This window comes from Anabrus simplex, chromosome 10 (assembly GCF_040414725.1).
Source record: "Anabrus simplex isolate iqAnaSimp1 chromosome 10, ASM4041472v1, whole genome shotgun sequence".
Taxonomy (NCBI): domain Eukaryota; kingdom Metazoa; phylum Arthropoda; class Insecta; order Orthoptera; family Tettigoniidae; genus Anabrus; species Anabrus simplex.
This window is the reverse complement of record NC_090274.1, coordinates 63,925,857-63,943,218: the sequence shown is the minus strand read 5'-3', so window position 1 is coordinate 63,943,218 and position 17,362 is coordinate 63,925,857. Positions and strand designations below refer to the sequence as shown.

The following is a 17,362-nucleotide window of genomic DNA, read 5'->3' as shown; positions in this document are numbered from 1 at the left end:
ACTGGGCATCCTCCCAATTTTATCCCCCACCCAATGTATCACGCTCGAGGACACTGCCCTTGAGGCGGTAGAGGTGGGATCCCTCGCTGAGTCCGAGGGAAAAGCCTACCCTGGAGGGTAAACAGATTAAGAAGAAGAAATGAATAAAAGTTATTTACTTTTCCTAGGGAAGTCTGCGGTCCTTTAAACCCCGAGTCCGCCCTGATGTTACGACACTGGTTGTGTTCTGATCACACGTCTCTGGTAATCTGTTAGCTGGACAGCTCCCGCCATTGAGCCATCCTGTTTACAGTTCCATAATTTAATTAACAGATAGGAACTAAATACAGACCTGTAACCAGTGATGCAACATGTATGCACTCTCGACTGTGTGTAATGGAACAAACAAATACGTTTTAAGTGATTTTTTTTATTTGTTACAATCTGCTTTACGTCACACCAACACAGACAGGTCTTATGGCGGCGTTGGGACAGGGAAGGGTTAGGAGTGGGAAGGAAGCGGCCGTGGCTTTAATTAAGGTACAACCCCAGCATTTGCCTGGTGTGAAAATGGGAAACCACGGAAAACCATTTTCAGGGCTGCCGACAGTGGGGTTCGAACCTACTATCTCCCGAATACTGGATACTGGCCGCACTTAAGCGACTGTAGCTATCGAGCTCGGTAGGGGTGGGGGGAAGGAAGTGGCCGTGGCCTTAATTAAGGTACAACCCCAGCATTTGGCTGGTGTAAAAATGGGAAACCACGAAAAACCATCTTCAGGGCTGCCGACAGTCGGATTCGAACCTATTATCTTCCTAATGCAAGCTGACAGCTACGTGCCCCAAACCACACGGCTACTCACGCAGTAACAGAAGGTTTTGATAAGGCCTCTCAAACGCCCAAAATCTCACGCGTGCAAACCGAGGCGCAAAGTTTCCGTACACCGTGCATCGGCCCGACTCGGCTCGGTTCGGACCAGCGTTTTGACTCGGGGCGACTCGGCTGAGCTCGGCGAAGCTCGGCTCAACTCTGCTCGGATGATGGAGCGCTTCAGAGAAAGTGAAGAAGGGGGAGACAGGCGCAGGGAAAGAGAGAGACAGCAGGGCTGCACTCTGGTCAGTCTAGCGAAGTCGTCTTTTGCACCTTGCGCCCTGCAATGCACCGGTGCATGCACTCTGAGAGGCCCTGTTTTAAGAGGTACAACTAGGCAACTATCCTCTGGTAACACTAATCAGAAAGAAAATGGGAGAAGTCTGACATTTCGAAGAATGGAGGTATCGGGCAAGAGAAATACAAGGGCAACGATGGGCTTGAAAATGAAACATTTCCTAGGCCTAGCAAACCTTAATATCGTCGGAATCGGAAAAGAACAAGAGTTGACCAAGGGAGGTCGGATAGGAAAGATGAAACTGAGGAGACTGGCACAAGTCAGTGGAAGAAATGCCGGACCCAGCTTCGGGAACCATGATCCAAGTTGAGAGCCCCTTGTACTCCTGTTAGTCGCCTCTTACGACAGGCAGGGAGTGATGTATTATACCAACCCAACCACAGGGGAATTGTGTGGTAGAGGACGGATAATAGAGTCAAAATAACATTCCTGCATGAGATAGAAATATTATTTTTATTATTATTTAATTTACCACTGATTTGCATTCAGGGCCCAGGTGACGGATTCCCTATCAGTTGCTTAAACAATTTTTATATTTATTCAACTTCTGATGATGATGATGATGATGATGATGATGCTTGTTGTTTAAAGGGGCCTAACATCTAAGGTCATCAGCCCCTATCCAACTTTTCCCTTGGTAAATGATTCCAATCCCTAACTTCCTATAAACGAACATCTGTCCCAATCTGTCGTCTTGAATTCCAGCTTTATCTTCACATTATTCGTCTAGGCCTACTAATGTCTTCCCACGCCATGCCTTCCTGTTATTGTGGTCTTGGGCTTACAGGTCTTTGTTCCAATATAGTTTAAACACAGAGCATACAGAATTTTATCATAACTACTATCTGTTGTCCGACTCGTTGGCTGAACGGGGTCAGCGTACTGGCCTTCGGTTCAGAAGGTCCCGGGTTCGATTCCCGACCGAGTCGGGGATTTTAACCTTAATTGGTTAATTTCTACGGCACGGGGGCTGGATGTACGTGTTGTCTTCATCCTCATCACGACGCGCAGGTCGCTAACGGGAGTCAAATAGAAAGACCTGCACCTGACGATCCGAACCCGTCCTGGGATATCCCGGCACTGAAAGGAATACATTTCATTTCACTTTTGCAATCTGTTAATGCTAGCCGTGCATTCTTTTAAAAATAGAGTCTTGTTTGTATTGAAATAAAGAGCATTCTTTTTACGAAAAACTTCTAAATCTAGCACTATCCCTGAAAAATCGCAACAACTGGTTAGTTGAAATGAACGAGATTTAGAAGAAATATATATTACCGGGGAAACCATTAAAGATAAAACAAAATTTAGAATCGTAGTAAAGTGGTGAATTTTGATGGCCAGATGTTTTAGACATTGTAATGGTTGTAGAGTCCGCCATGCTAACTCGCTACGCGCCGGGGGCGTCTCCCATCGCCCCACCCCCCTTACGCTCGAGCGCGCCAATCCGCGAGCAACACTCAAGCGCTGGGCCGGCCCTTCTCACTTCTATCCGTGGTCGCGCCGCAGAAGACTACGGAAACGACTGGAAGATTAATCTGGAGTCTTCTGTTTCGCGAGGTTCCTCGATCCATCGAACATCCGGACGATTCTAGAAGAACCAGCGCAGGTATATAAGAGAGGAACGACCTGCCTGGAGTCAGTGAGAATTGGAGAGTGAGAGTTAGTTAGTGAGTGAGTGGGAACTAGATTGAGTTCGCTGGAGCGCAGTCAGTGATGGCCTGTGAGTGTGCAGCCTGATGAAGTATCTGCCTGTGGAGCCGAGGACTCGTTCCTATTTTCCTGATGTCGTGTGTGTGTGTGTCCCTTGAGGCTGGCTGCTGGAGGAGAACCTGGAGTGTTCTGGAGCGGCGAAGAAGGGAACACTAGGAGACGACGTGTGAAGACTGCGGAGTTCAACAGGTTGAGTGAACAGCAGATACTATCCCGACCTGCGAGGCTGACGACCGTGACAGCGCTAACGAGTTTGACTGAGTGGCTGAGAGAGTGTACTGTAAATAATCGATGACTATGTGTGTGTGTGTAAATCTGTAGTGGTAGTGCTTAGTTAATAAATCTTAGAAATAGGTTGCTACCAGGTGCTGTACTCATTTATTCATTTAAGTACCCCGCCAACATGTTACAATATTTTTTATTTGAATATGTTACATGAAATCTTGAATCTGGCTGCTGCACATGGAAATTTAGGAGGGAAAGGAACTCAGATTATTAATTTGCAAATTTATTACTGCATCTTTCTGGCTTCGATATTCTAAACTCTCCATTTCTAAATTGTACAAAAGCTCGTTGTACGAAACCATTTGTGGATATTGAAATGCTCTTTTAAAATGTAAGGTAAAACGGCAGTAGCGGCGTTTAAGAGAGGCAAGGGGGGCAGCCCCCCTCACTTTGTAGAGAAAACATTACATTTTTATTCCACTTTAGCCGACTGGAGCTAGGAAATATTAAAACAAAAGCAATTTTTACAAGCCCTGTTGTGTTATCGGCTAATTCTTTCCTTTAATTATAAAGAAAATTACTTGCGGAAATACGCACAAGACGTCGTTCGTCTTTGCACAAGCTGTGAGGAAGGGTAGCAGGGGTATATTTTCTTTGCCAACGTCATGGACATGCCGCGCGCAGTCGTCAGTCTGGCAGTCTGTTTAGTGTCTATTACAACCTGTGACAAAGTTCGGTGAGTAGTCCTGTACTATCAACATAAATGAACAATGCACGACAGTGACTTACTGTCCTTCGAAATAGTCCCCTTCCATAACTATGCACTGCCGAGATCGGCGATACATGTCCTGGAAACTTTGAAGAAGGCTTCCTTTGGGATGGTATTCAAAAGCCTCGAGTTCCGTTGGATGTCGGGAATATCGTCAAATCTCTTTCCTTTCAAAGCGAGTTTGATGCGTGACTTCTCGGCTCTGACCTTTTTCCGACGAGGGGATCCCGGAGAACGCCATTCCATGCTGTGCCGTTTCGTTTCCGGGTCGTACCTGAGACACCAGGTTTCATTCTCAGTGACAATACAGTTCAAGACATTTGGTGTCGCATCCGCCGTTTCGACAAAATCCTGTGAAGCCTCTAAACGTGCCTGCTTCTGATCGTCAGTCAAGTGATGTGGCACAAGACGAGAACACGTTTTCCTCCTCCCTAACTTCTAGGTAACGATTTGTCGCACGGATTCGAGGTTCATCCGCTATCATGCGCACAGTTAATCGCCGATCGTTCGTGATTAATGTCCTCACCTTCTCAATGTTTTCGTTACTGACGGCGGTCTTCCGCTACGGGGGTTGTCAGAAACACTTTCCCAGTCTCCTCGAAAACGGGCGAACCACTCGTACACACACTCCAAGGACAGTGGTCGATCTTCATAAACACGTACCAGCATCGCATGCGTTTCTTTCGGTGTCTTGCCAAACTTAAAACAAAACTGTACATTGATCTTTTGGTCGTTCATGTTCCTGTTCGCAGTTCAGAACCAACGCACTAAACACACACTGTGTCAAACAGGTCTTACACGGCCACACACGATGCTCAACTGAACAACATTGGGAGCAGATGGTCAAAACCTGCTGCTACGCAGGTGCAGCGTTGCCGGATCGACCTTTCTGACTTCATTCACCGAACTTTATTGTCACAGGTTGTAGTTTGTGTGTAGTCAAAAACTAGATTATTTTTAATTGTATAATCACGCCGTTCTATTTAATTGTAATAAATGTGTAATATTGTTCCTTTGGTGAAATTTTTATTGTATAGTATTGAATCAAAAACTCAATATTACCGTACTTACAGTACCTAGGCCCAACAAACATTTAAGACCACCAGCGAAAATCAGTTAATGAACTCCTGGTCGTACATTTATTGTACGTTGGTCTGCAGAAAATTGTGCGTCTTATTCATGTTGATATACTCATATGACAAACAACCTTTGAAATATTGAGTAAAGTTTAAGAGTTATAATTTGTGAAACAATTTCAGAACCTATAAAAATATCCCACTTTTCGGGTATAAAGACCATCTTGTTCATTTCAACTACAGAAGGTATCATCATCATCATCAACAACACTCGGTTTACTCATTGCTGAGCGTCGTGACCTCATTTCTTCACTTCGTTAGTAACTGCATCCTTAACGAGATTTTTCCATGCTGAGCGGTCTTCAGCTCTTCTTAAGATATTGTGAAGAGGTAGACCGGTGATCTTCTTTGCTTGGTCTGACCATCTACTTGTTGTTCTGCCTCTTCGTCTGGTCTTTTCTAAATTGTCTCCTTCTCTCCTCAAAATGTGTCCCAGGAACTGGAGGTAACTTTCACTAACGTGGGAAGATAAACGTTTTGTGATGCTCAGTTCTTCTATAATGTTCCACTGTTCCACATGTGTTCCAAGATATTTATATAATATATTTGACCTTAGTTACTCATAGGTTGGCTGTACTGTTGCCTTAGAGTAGCATATGGTATGAGATGGGAGAGCCTACACCCCTTTGTTTCATGACGTAGCATATATGCAACATACATTAACAAATTGATTTGCACTCCACTGGTGGGCATTTCATGAATCAGTGCATGTTCCACATGAGTTCCGAGTTGTTTATAGAATATCTTTGATCTTAGTTACCCATTTGTATATATTTTATGTAGGAACTAGTTGATTGGCAACCGTATCAAAGAGAATGTTTATTCATGATGTAGCATGTATGCAGCATTATTGATATTGTTTCAATATTTTTTCCGTTCTATAAACCTTATGGAAAGTCCAAAAATAACTTTTAAACAGGAAAATAAAAAAAATCATGCATTAAAGGGTTAAACTTTTGGTAGGTACTCTAAGTTGGTAAACTGTCAACCTTTTCTCCTCAGTCGAAATTTACCCAGAGAGCATAAAGAAACTTCCCACTTTTTAGCTTTTATTTTTTCAGTTTTGATGCATATACCCCCGCCCGCTACATTTCACAAACCAGGGTACCTTTTGTCGTTTGTATATTCCCCCCCCCCTCCTAATACCCAATCGCCGCTACTGTAAAATCTCAAATAATGCTCTTTGTAAGTAGATTTCACGAAAAAAAACATTAATGTTTTTCAACTCACAACCTTGTGCTTTATGAATCAAACCCAGCATCAATCATGTGGCTCAACTTTCACTGCTGACATTGGTGGTGTGTATATATAACTTTGGAGCGGTGACTAGAATTACTACGTATTTGTTAACGTTCAGCTGCTTCTCTCGGCATTTTTAATTTGTTGGCAGTCACATGTTAGATTTTGGCGGGCTCGCTCTCTGATACGTGCGTCTCTGGGACCGAAGAAGTGCGTCAGCCACATTCTATTATTACCCTTTGTCCAAGGATGTGATGTATAGCATTCCTGAGAACAGGTATTTTACCAGCTTTTAGCATGGATAAACAACAAAATAGCAACGATGTCCAGAAGTAGGCTTATCACACGAAACGAAAGGTAAGAGACCAAGACATCAAAAGGAAGAAATCAGGATATTTAAAATTTACCCCCAAACCCAATTAGGAAATATAATATACAATGAGACTGTGGCGAATTCAGTTTCTAAGCCATTTGGAAATAATGAATAGCGACCGACTTACTTATCGAATACACAAATGTTAATGTTGAAAACATGTCTTAGCCAACAAAGCAGGGTCCCCATTCTACGAAAAACGTAAAATTAAGCAAAAAGATGAAGGGATAAATGGCCAGGAAATGTTTCAAATTATAAGTCTTGGATAGCTCTATAAAACAAAAAACAAATGGCCAGGAAATGTTTCAAATTATCAGTCTTGGATAGCTCTATAAAACTAAAAACAAATGGCCAGGAAATGTTTCAAATTATCAGTCTTGGATAGCTCTATAAAACTAAAAACAAATGGCCAGGAAATGTTTCAAATTATCAGTCTTGGATAGCTCTACAAAACAAAAAACAAATGGCCAGGAAATATTTCAAATTATCAGGCTTGGATAGCTCTATAAAACAAAAAACAAGAAAAAATCGAAAATCACTTCCGGCCTAAATCGCTTGTTTATTTACTCGTTTTATTATTATTTTGCTATTTGCTTTACGTCGCACCGACACAGATAGGTCTTATGGCGACGATGGGACAGGGAGGGGCTAGGAGTGGGAAGGAACCGGCCGTGGCCTTAATTAAGGTACAGCCCCAGCATTTGCCTCGTGTGAAAATGGGAAATCACGGAAAACCATCTTTAGGGCTGCCAATAGTGGGGTTCGAACCCACTACCTAATGGATGCAAGTTCACAGCTGCGGGACCTTAACCGCACGGCCAGCTCGCCCGGTCGTTTTATTTTTTATTCAAATCCTAGCCAAACGAACTTATTTACATAATTCTTTCTGTAATATGTTCCTTGGTTCAGTACCCTCAGGCTCTCTTTGAGTTTTGAAAAACGTCCAGACTTATAAGGGCTTAAGTGAAACTTTACATTGACTCACATTAGCGCTCGTAATGGTAGAAAAGGGCAAAGTGCTAATATAATCGACCGGAAAACGATGTATAAGAAAATAATTGTAAATTTTAGGAATAAATAAAGAATATAATCTCATACTTTATTATTTTTTATTTACCTAAAATTCGTAGCTCATATCCCTAGGAGATTTTCGACATTGAGTGGATACCTGAAGGGTTGTGGATTTTTGCAAATCAAGCGTACAAGATCAAAATGGTGTAAGCATGTAGAGAAAGACCTCACTGAATTAGGATCATCAAATATGCAGGATAGGAATATAATCAGGAAAATTGTTCACACAAAGGGTTTTGAGGAAGATGAGAAGAACCCAACACAATGTACTGCACTTGGTCAGAGGAACAAAAATTATAACAATCAATGCAAATGAAGAACTATTGGGGAAGCAAGAAAGCACCCCAGTGTTGATTCAGCGTGGTCCAAAGTGACCCATTCGCGCAGAAGAAGAAGAAGAAGAAGAAGAAGAAGAAGAAGAAGAAGGCTAAAAGAAGAAGAAGAAAGCTAAAACGAATAAGAAGACGAAGAAGAAGAAGAAGAAGAAGAAGAAAGCCAAACAGGGGCACGGCTTACTTGTTTACTACAAAGTTGCTACATATCACTTACATCTACACTACTTTCGTGATCCACCTGTCAAAAGAAACAAATTCCATGGCGCAACAGCCGCGAAGGGCCTTGGCCTACCAAGCGACCGTCACTCAGCCCGAAGGCCTGCAGATTACGAGGTGTAGTGTGGTCAGCACGGAAAATCATCTCGGCCGTTATTCTTGGCTTTCTAGACGGGGGCCGGTATCTCACCGTCAGATAGCTCCTCAATTGTGATCACGTAGGCTGAGTGAACCGCGAACCAGTCCTCAGATCCAGGTAAAATTCCTTGACCTGGCCGGGAATCGAACCCGAGTCCTCCGTGTAAGAGGCAGACACATTACCCCTGCACCGTGGAGCCGGTAATCAACCTGTCTGATGTATGAAAAGAGATAACTCCAACTCATATTCCCAAAATTAAACAGCAAGAATATTATTACTCATATCATGTCTAGGAGACGAGATTTCTCGCCTTCGTTCTCTGACTCCGAATTAATAAAACTATTCTTTCATTGTTTGCATTATGCCACGGTATAAATTAAAAAAGAGTCCGCCTCTATGGTGTAATGGTTAGTGTGATTAACTGCACCCCAGGAGGTCTGCGTTTTATTCCCGGCTCTGATAAGTGGTACGAGGGCTGGAACGGGGTCCACTCAGCCTTGGGAGTTCGACTGAGTAGAGGGGTTTCGATTCCCACTTCAGCCACTCTTGAAGTGGTTTCCCACTTCTTCTCCAGGCAAATGCCGAGATGGTACCTAACTTGAGGCCACGGCGACTTCCTTGTCTATCCCTTCCTATCTTCCCAAAAGGCCACTGTTCAGCATAGCAGGTGAGGCCGGGGAAGAGGTAGGATCCCTCACTGAGTTCGAGAGGAAAACCAACCCTGAAGGGTAAACGGATTAAGAAAGAAAGAAAGAAAGAAAGAAAGAAAGAAAGAAAGAAAGAAAGAAAGAATGTTTGTTATATGTATAATCTTTCTACTTCCTTTTGTTCATTTCAATAACTTTAAAACCAGTAATGTTGTAAATACCTCTGTGGTGTAGTGGTTAGTGTGATTAGCTGCCACCCCCGGATGTCCGGGTTCGATTCCCGGCTCTGCCACGAAATTTGAAAAGTGGTACGAGGGCTGGAACCGGGTCCACTCAGCCTCGGGAGGTCAACTGAGTAGAGGTGGGTTCGATTCCCATTTCAGCCATCCTGGAAGTGGTTTTCCGTAGTTTCCCACTTCTCCTCCAGGCAAATGCCGGGATGGTACCTAACTTAAGGCCACGGCCGCTTCCTTCCCTCTTCCTTGTCTATCCTTTCCAATCTTCCCCATCCCCCACAAGGCCCCTGTTCAGCATAGCAGGTGAGGCCGCCTGGGCGAGGTACTGGTCATTCTCCCCAGTTGTATCCCCGACCAAGAGTCTGAAGCTCCAGGACACTGCCCTTGAGGCGGTAGAGGTGGGATCCTTCGCTGAGTTCGAGGGAAAAACCTAACCTGGAGGGTAAACAGATGATGATGATGATGATGAATGTTGTAAATAAATAAAACAAACCTCATTGCCTTAAAGAAATCACTAATCGCAGTCGATGTTACAGAATAGGACAACCATTTTAGCTTTCTGACTAACCTTGTTGTGAAGTACATTACATACGAAAGAGAAGAGCAAAGTAAAGACTGCCGAGCTCGATAGCTGCAGTCGCTTAAGCGCGGCCAGTATCCAGGAATCGGGAGATAGTGGGTTCGAATTCCAGTGTCGGCAGCCCTGAAGATAGTTTTCCGTGGTTTCCCATTTTCACACCAAGCAAATGCTGGGGATGTGCCTTAATTAAGGCCACGGCCACTTCCTTCCCACTCTTAGCCCCTTCCTATCCCATCGTCGCCATAAGACCTTGTAAAGAAAAAGTAACGACTATCTCCTCTGATAGGCAGCATATGGTAGTCAGGATCCGCTACAAGTGATATGACAAGTCAAATATTTCAACTCGTTTAACACGAGTCAAACATGATTTCGAGTCAATTCTAGTGACTTCTTTTTTGTGGAAAATCAAGGAAAGAAATTGCTTCCTGGCTCGAGCATGAGGGCAGTGATATGAATGGCCTGAATAGATCCGAGTGCGGCAGGGTGTTTTCTGATGATTTTTCTTTCTTTCTTTCTTAATCCGTATACCCTCCAGGGTTGGTTTTTCCCACGGACTCAGCGAGGTATCCCACCTCCACCGCTTCAAGGACAGTATCCAGGTGCGTGAGACTTTGGGTCGGGGGATACAACTGGCGTAATCCGTTTACCCTCCAGGGTTGTTTCTACCTCGGACTCAGCGAGAGATCCCACCACTACCGCCTCAAGGACAGTGTCCTGGAGCGTGAGACTTTGGATCGGGGGGTTTGGTAACTGGGAAGGAGGACCAGTACCTCACCCAGGTGACCTCACCTGCTATACAGAACAGGGACCTTGTGGAGGGATGGGAAGATCGGAACGGATAGACAAGGAAGAGGGAAGGAAGCGTCCGTGGCCTTTAGTTAGGTTCCATCCCGGCATTTGCCTATGAGGAGAAGTGGGAAACCACGAAAAAAGAAGAAAAAACACTTCGAGGAAGGCTGAGGTGGGAATCGAACCCCCTCTGCTCAGAGGCTGAGTGGACCCCGTTCCAGTCCTCGTACCACTTTTAGAATTTCGTGGCAGAGCCGGGAATCGAATCCGGTCCTCCGGGGATGGCAGCTAATCACAGTAACCACTACACCACAGAGGCGGACCCAGGCATGAAATACAATTCGAATTATGAATGAAAGCCCATTTCTTATACAAACGGACGCTGAGTGTCCTGTATGGGAGCTGAATGGTACAACGCAGGACTAATCGGACTAGAAACCGGTCAGTTGGCAATATCCCGTGCCCTACTTGGAAACGGACTGAAAAAAAAAGGAATTTTCCCTGTTCATAAGCCAGACAGTCTGCGATTTTTCGCAGACTGCGCTCCAAGAATGTTGAAATCACTTGGCTTCTCTCTCAGCGATGACGTACATGTTGATAATTAGTATTTAAATAGATGGAGATCCTCAAAATATCTTTCCATAGATATATAATGATACCGAGCTGGGGTCCTTCATTTTAACTGCTCAATACTGGATTAAAATATTATATTCTTACGGCGTTCAGAAATCAATTGTCACTCCGCAGGAGGGTTGCCACTCTTGAACCGTGAAAATTCGGAACCTGGAGTCACAAATCATTATATTTACTTACGTGTGTACATAAACTTCTTCCACTTTTAATATGTTAAATACCCTCATATTACAAGTTATAATTCTCATATTTTGGTCCGTATGGAATTGGACAATAAAGTCAAATAAATATTAATGTTTATTTATTCCACCTATTCAATAGATAAAAGTGATTTTAATTAAGAATTCAAATCTGTGAATAAAATGATAGGGACATGTTTCGCCCTTTATTTAAGGGCATCTTCAGCCTAAGATATTCTTAAAAATAAAGTCTTTAATCTCAATCTGAAAGATTAAAAATCAGGATCCTGATTGTTCTTAATTGTGGTTGGTTTAAAAAATAAATAAATTACAAATGAATTTTAGGATGATGTAGGAAATATGCTTCAAAAGGTGAGCGAGATAGTAAGATATTCTTAAAAATAAAGTCCTAGGCTGATGATGTCCTTAAATAAAGGGCGAAACATGTCCCTATAATTTTATTCACAGATTTTAATTCTTAATTAAAATCACTTTTATATATTGAATAAGTGGAATAAATAAACATTAATATTTATTTGACTTTACCCTCATTTTACCAACCAGTATATTCTGTATTATTACTTTTGATTCGTTAAGTCCAACTAAGGAGCGCGTATGAACTTATTAACACTTTCTTTTGTTTTTCTTCTTCTCTTTCCAACATCTCCTCATCAGACTCTCTGTGTTCCTTTTTACGTTGTTCAGTTCATCCTGTATTTAGTCGGGTGGGCTTTACAGAAAATTTGTGTTTGTGAATTAACGTTCTGAATGTTATTCTATCTTGAATGGTTTCTTCGGTAACGCTAATTTCATTTAGGTCTTCACTGATTTATTTTAGCCAATTATTGAAATTTTTCATTGATAAGGCTAAGATTAAAATTTTCTTTGTGAACCTGTTATTATCCATTCTATATACTGTAAGTGACCATAAAATTGTAATCCTGATTGTATCTGTGATTTTTTCTAACTTGACAGATTTCCTGTGATTTCTTTTTCATCCAAATTCCATTTTCGCATTTTGGTCCTAAGATTTTCCTGATGATTTTTTCTTTCGTGTTTTTCGATCATCTTTATTCGAGATTTCCACCAATTACAGTAGATTCAGATGCATAAAGTGCTTCTGTTCTAACTACTGTGTTGTATTTTCCTTTTTTGATTAGGTACTTCTTTTACTGCATCTGTTCCAAGTAACTCTGTTCGCTCCTTGAAGTTTTGCAATTCTTTCTTTGTTATCTTGCTGATTTGACCCAGTTGGTTCGATAATTTCACCTACATTTGTCTACTTGAGCGATATTTCCATTTTTGGTGATTAACGGTTTACTGTTGAAACCTGATCTAGTCCCTTCCATATACTTTGTTTAATCATAAGCAATTTGGAATTCTGTTTTGTCTGATTATTATTATTATTATTATTATTATTATTATTATTATTATTATTATTATTATTATTATTATTATTATGTGCGTATGGACCCAATGGATCACGCAAAGCTCTAACGATTCTGTTTTCTGAGTTGCCAAACAGCTCTCATCCTTTCTCCGTGGATCCTTTTTCGTTCTTCTGTCCACTTTGCTCCAGTCTTCTTTTTCACTTCGTTCTCTGGTTGCACTTTCCATCCATTAATTTTTTTCCTATAAAGGTTTCTGTCCGCGGTGTCATTTGGGTTTATCTGGGCTTTTTCCAGATCCTTCTTCACTTCTAATACCCATGGAATATTTTTTAGATGTTCTATGTAGGTGAGAATCTTGTGTGTCAGTCTACTTGCCGGCAATCTGTGGACGTGCCCATAGAATTTCAGACGTCTTTTACGGATGTCTGCTGCAATGTTGGAATGCTCTTCTGTCTCTCTGCGTAACCTCAGTCTATATCCATCTTCTGTTTTTCGGGGGCCGAGAATTTTCCTCAGGATTCTCCTTTCTTCTTTTAAAATATTTTCTAGGTCACCTTTCCCGTTTAGTGTACGGGTCTCACTGGCATATAAGACTTCGGGCTTTATTACTGTATTATAGTGTCTGATCTTTGCATGGCGGGACAAGCACTTTTTATTGTATATGTTGTGAACCCTACCGTAGGCTTTCCGAAATTTTTGTAGGCGAATTTTCTGGGCAACCTTCTCGCTTCCCGTTGGTTCAAGTATTTCTCCCAAGTACTTGAAGTGTGGTACTCGGTTGATTTGCCCATGTGTCGTGTTCAAAGTTTGGATGTCAAGTTTTGAGCAGAAGAACTTGGTCTTTTCAAAGGAAATTTGTAGGCCAACCTTTCCAGCACATTCGCTAAGGGTTTCAATTTGTTTAACGGCTGTGAATACATCATCTGTAAGTATGGCCAGGTCATCTGCAAAAGCGAGGCATGATATCTCAATACCGTCTTTGGGTCGTCCTAGTCGTATGGGGCGCCAGTATCCCATGTCTTTCAATACCTTTTCCCACTCACGGATGACTTTGTCTAGGACGAGGTTGAAAAGAAGCGGAGATAAGCCGTCACCTTGTCGGACGCCAGTTTTAATCGGGAATGGTTCAGAGATCTCCCCCATGAATTTAACTTTGGAGATAGTGTCAGTGAGTGTTGCCTTGATGAGGTTGAGGGTCTTGGAATCAAGCCCCAGTTCCTCAAGAATAACGAAGAGAGACTGTCGATCAACCGAGTCGTACGCTTTCCTGAAGTCAACAAAAATGCAGATGACCGGTTTGTTCCTCAATGCTTTGTATTTAAGTGTTGCCTTCAAGTTGAATATTTGTTCTGCACACGAGCGACCAGGGCGGAAGCCTGCTTGATATTCGCCAATACTTTGTTCAAGTTGTTCTTGCGTTCTCTTCAAAAGGCAAGCTGAAAGAATTTTGTAAGTCACTTGGAGAAGAGAAATGCCCCTGTAATTGTTTACGTCGGTCTTATCTCCCTTTTTGTGTAATGGGTGGATGAGGGCGCACTTCCAGTCCTGAGGTAATTCTTCAGATTGCCAGATATCTGTGATGATTTGAGTGAGCTCCTTGAGGGAGTTAGGTCCAAGATTTTTCAGAAGTTCCGCAATGATGCCATCTTCTCCGGAGGTCCTATTGTTTTTAAGTTTGAGGATGTGGCCGCGGATTTCTTCCTCTGTCGGTGGTGGAGATTCTGGGAAAGTGTACCTTGGGGGTTCTTGAGGGAATCTTGTGAGGGGCTCTGGACAGTTGAGGAGATCAGCGAAGTAAAGTGCTAATTCCTGACAATTATCCTGATTACTGAATGCAAGTTTTCCATCTGATCTTTTGAAAGCCAGGTTTTGAGGAGCATACCCACGGACTTGTCCTCCGAATTCCCTGTAGAAATCTCGTACACTGTAGTTACGAAAGTTGTCTTCAATCGAGTCCAGTTGTTGCTTCAAGTGTTTTCTCTTGACCTGCCTGATGATTTTGGCTACTCGTTTTCTAGTTTCATTGAAATATGTTTGTTTTTCTGGTGATTTCTTGCTGTTGTATTTCTGGAATGCTTCTTTTCGTTCCTTCAAGGCACGTTCACATTCAGAATTCCACCAAGGGTGTTTAGTATTCTTTTTCAGGGGAATTTGCTCTCGAGCTTTCTGGATGATTTTGTTGCGGAATTTCTCCCAGGTGCCTGCATGTTCCCATTCCCACACTTCTTGCAGATTAGTATTTCCAATCTGTGTCGTATCAAACTTCGGTATTTGTGACCTCTTATGATGAATTTTCTTCGGGGTGAATTTTACTTTTATTCTCACTAGGTAGTGATCGGAATCGACGTTTGCTCCTCGGCGTACCTGTACATCGTGTACCTCTCTCTGCATGGGATGAGAGATGGCAATGTGATCGATTTGAAATTCACCGATCCCTGGAACGGGAGACCTCCAGGTCTTCTGTTTCCGTGGAGATTTTCTCAGAGAAGTTGACATGACTTTAAGATTGTTTTGTTGACACAGTTCAGTGAGTCTCAACCCGTTTTTGTTAGTGAATTTGTGAGCAGGGAATTTGCCAACAGTTTTCTGATGTTCTTTTTCTTTACCAATTTGTGCGTTAAAGTCGCCATTATTATTATTATTATTATTATTATTATTATTATTATTATTATTATTATTATTATTATTATTATTGCTAGTTGCTTTACGTCGCACCAACACAGATAGGTCTTATGGCGACGATGGGACAGGAAGGGGCTAGGAGTGGGAAGGAAGCGGCCGTGGCCTTAATTTGCCTGTGAAAATGGGAAACCACGGAAAACCATTTTCAGGGCTGCCGACAGTGGGGTTCGAACATACTATCTCCCGAATACTGGATATTGGCCCCACTTAAGTGACTTATTATTATTATTATTATTATTATTATTATTATTATTATTATTATTATTATTATTATTATTATTATTATAGTTTGATTCGTTATTCCCAACTAAGGAGCGCGTGTGAACTTATTTAGCACAACGTTTCTTCTTGTCTTCCCAAAATCTCTTCATCTTTTCGTTGTGCTTCTTTTTGCGTTCTACCGTCCATCCTGTAGCTCGTCCTTTATGTTGATCAACAAATTTGTGTTTGTTTATGAGATTCCTGAATTTTTTCTCTCTTGCAAGATTTCTTCATTTATACCAATTTCCTGAAGATCTTTGTTTATTTCTGTAAGCCAGTAGTTGTGATTTTTTTTAGAGATACTGCGAGATTTAGTATTTTCTTTGTTAGCCTATTGTTATCCATCCCGATCAGGTGAGCATAGAATTTTAATCTTCTTTTTCTAATGGTGTCTGTGATTTTTTTCTGTTACTTGATAGATTTCCTGTGATTTTCTTTTCATCCAAACACCATTTTCGCATTTAGGTTCTAAAATTTTCCTGAGAATTTTCCTCTCTTGTTTTTCGATGTGTTTTATTTGTGATCTGCGACCATTTTCAGAGTTTATGATGCGTAAAGGGCTTCTGGATTGACAACTGTGTTCTAGTGTCGCAATTTTGCGTTTTGGGATATCGATTTTTTGTAGTATCTGCTCCAGACCATTTTGTATGCTTTTTGTGATTTTGTAATTCTTTCTTTGTTTGCTTGCTGATTTATTCCATTTGGTTGTATAATTTCGGCTAGGTATTTGAATTTATCTACTTGGTATATTTTCCCATATCTAGTGATTGGAGGATGGTTGTTAAATTCTGATTTTGTACTTTCCATATACTTCGTCTTTTCATATGAAATTTACAAACTTGTTCTTGTTGCTATTTCATGAAGTTTTGTACGGACTGGAGTACTTCTTGTTTGCTGTGGGAGAGGATTGTCAAGTCATCTGCAAAGGCAGATCCCTTTAGTTTCATTTTTCCATTCTCGAACCACTTTTTCCAGAACTAGATTGAATAGTAGTGGTAATAATCCATCGCCTTGTCTGACCCCTGTTGTAATTTTGAAAGTATGTTCAGTCTTCAGCCCTAAGGCTGGTTGGATCCTCAACAGCTCTGCCATCAGCTGTCATAGATGGCCTAGGCATCACTGAAGAGGCGTGCTAGGGAAATGAGGAGTGAGGTAGTTTCCGTTGCTTTCCTCACCGAGTCAGAAGTTGCTATTACATATCAGTCTGTCAAGCCCACTGAAATGCATGCACCAACCGACCTTATGAGCAACATTTTCACACCATTCATAGCAGGGACTGGCTGCAGAAGGAATGGCATTATTAGCATCGCTCATACCTCAGTCACTTTCATAGTGTCAAAGCCAGGGATAAAACATAGACAGATCAATGAAACTAACAAAATTGCTCTAGCCCATACCAGAAGACATAGTGCACTGTAAACACTAGGTCCTGCCAGCAAAGGCATGGCTCTGAAATTTATCCTAAAAATTTAACTTTCCCTGTTGTGCTCGTTATAGTTTCCTTGATCAATTTCTTTGTTTTTCTGTTGACTTGAAATTCCTCAAGTATGCTGAATAGAGTCTGTCTGTCTGGAACACGGAACCCAGCGGTGAGAGGCCGACG

General features: G+C 41.9%; 1 protein-coding gene across 1 annotated transcript in view; it reads right to left on the bottom strand.

Annotated features, from left to right (window-relative positions):
- Nucleotides 1-17,362, bottom strand: part of LOC136881938 (hexosaminidase D) — a 142,204-nt gene that overhangs the window by 15,012 nt on the left and 109,830 nt on the right. The window lies entirely within an intron of this gene.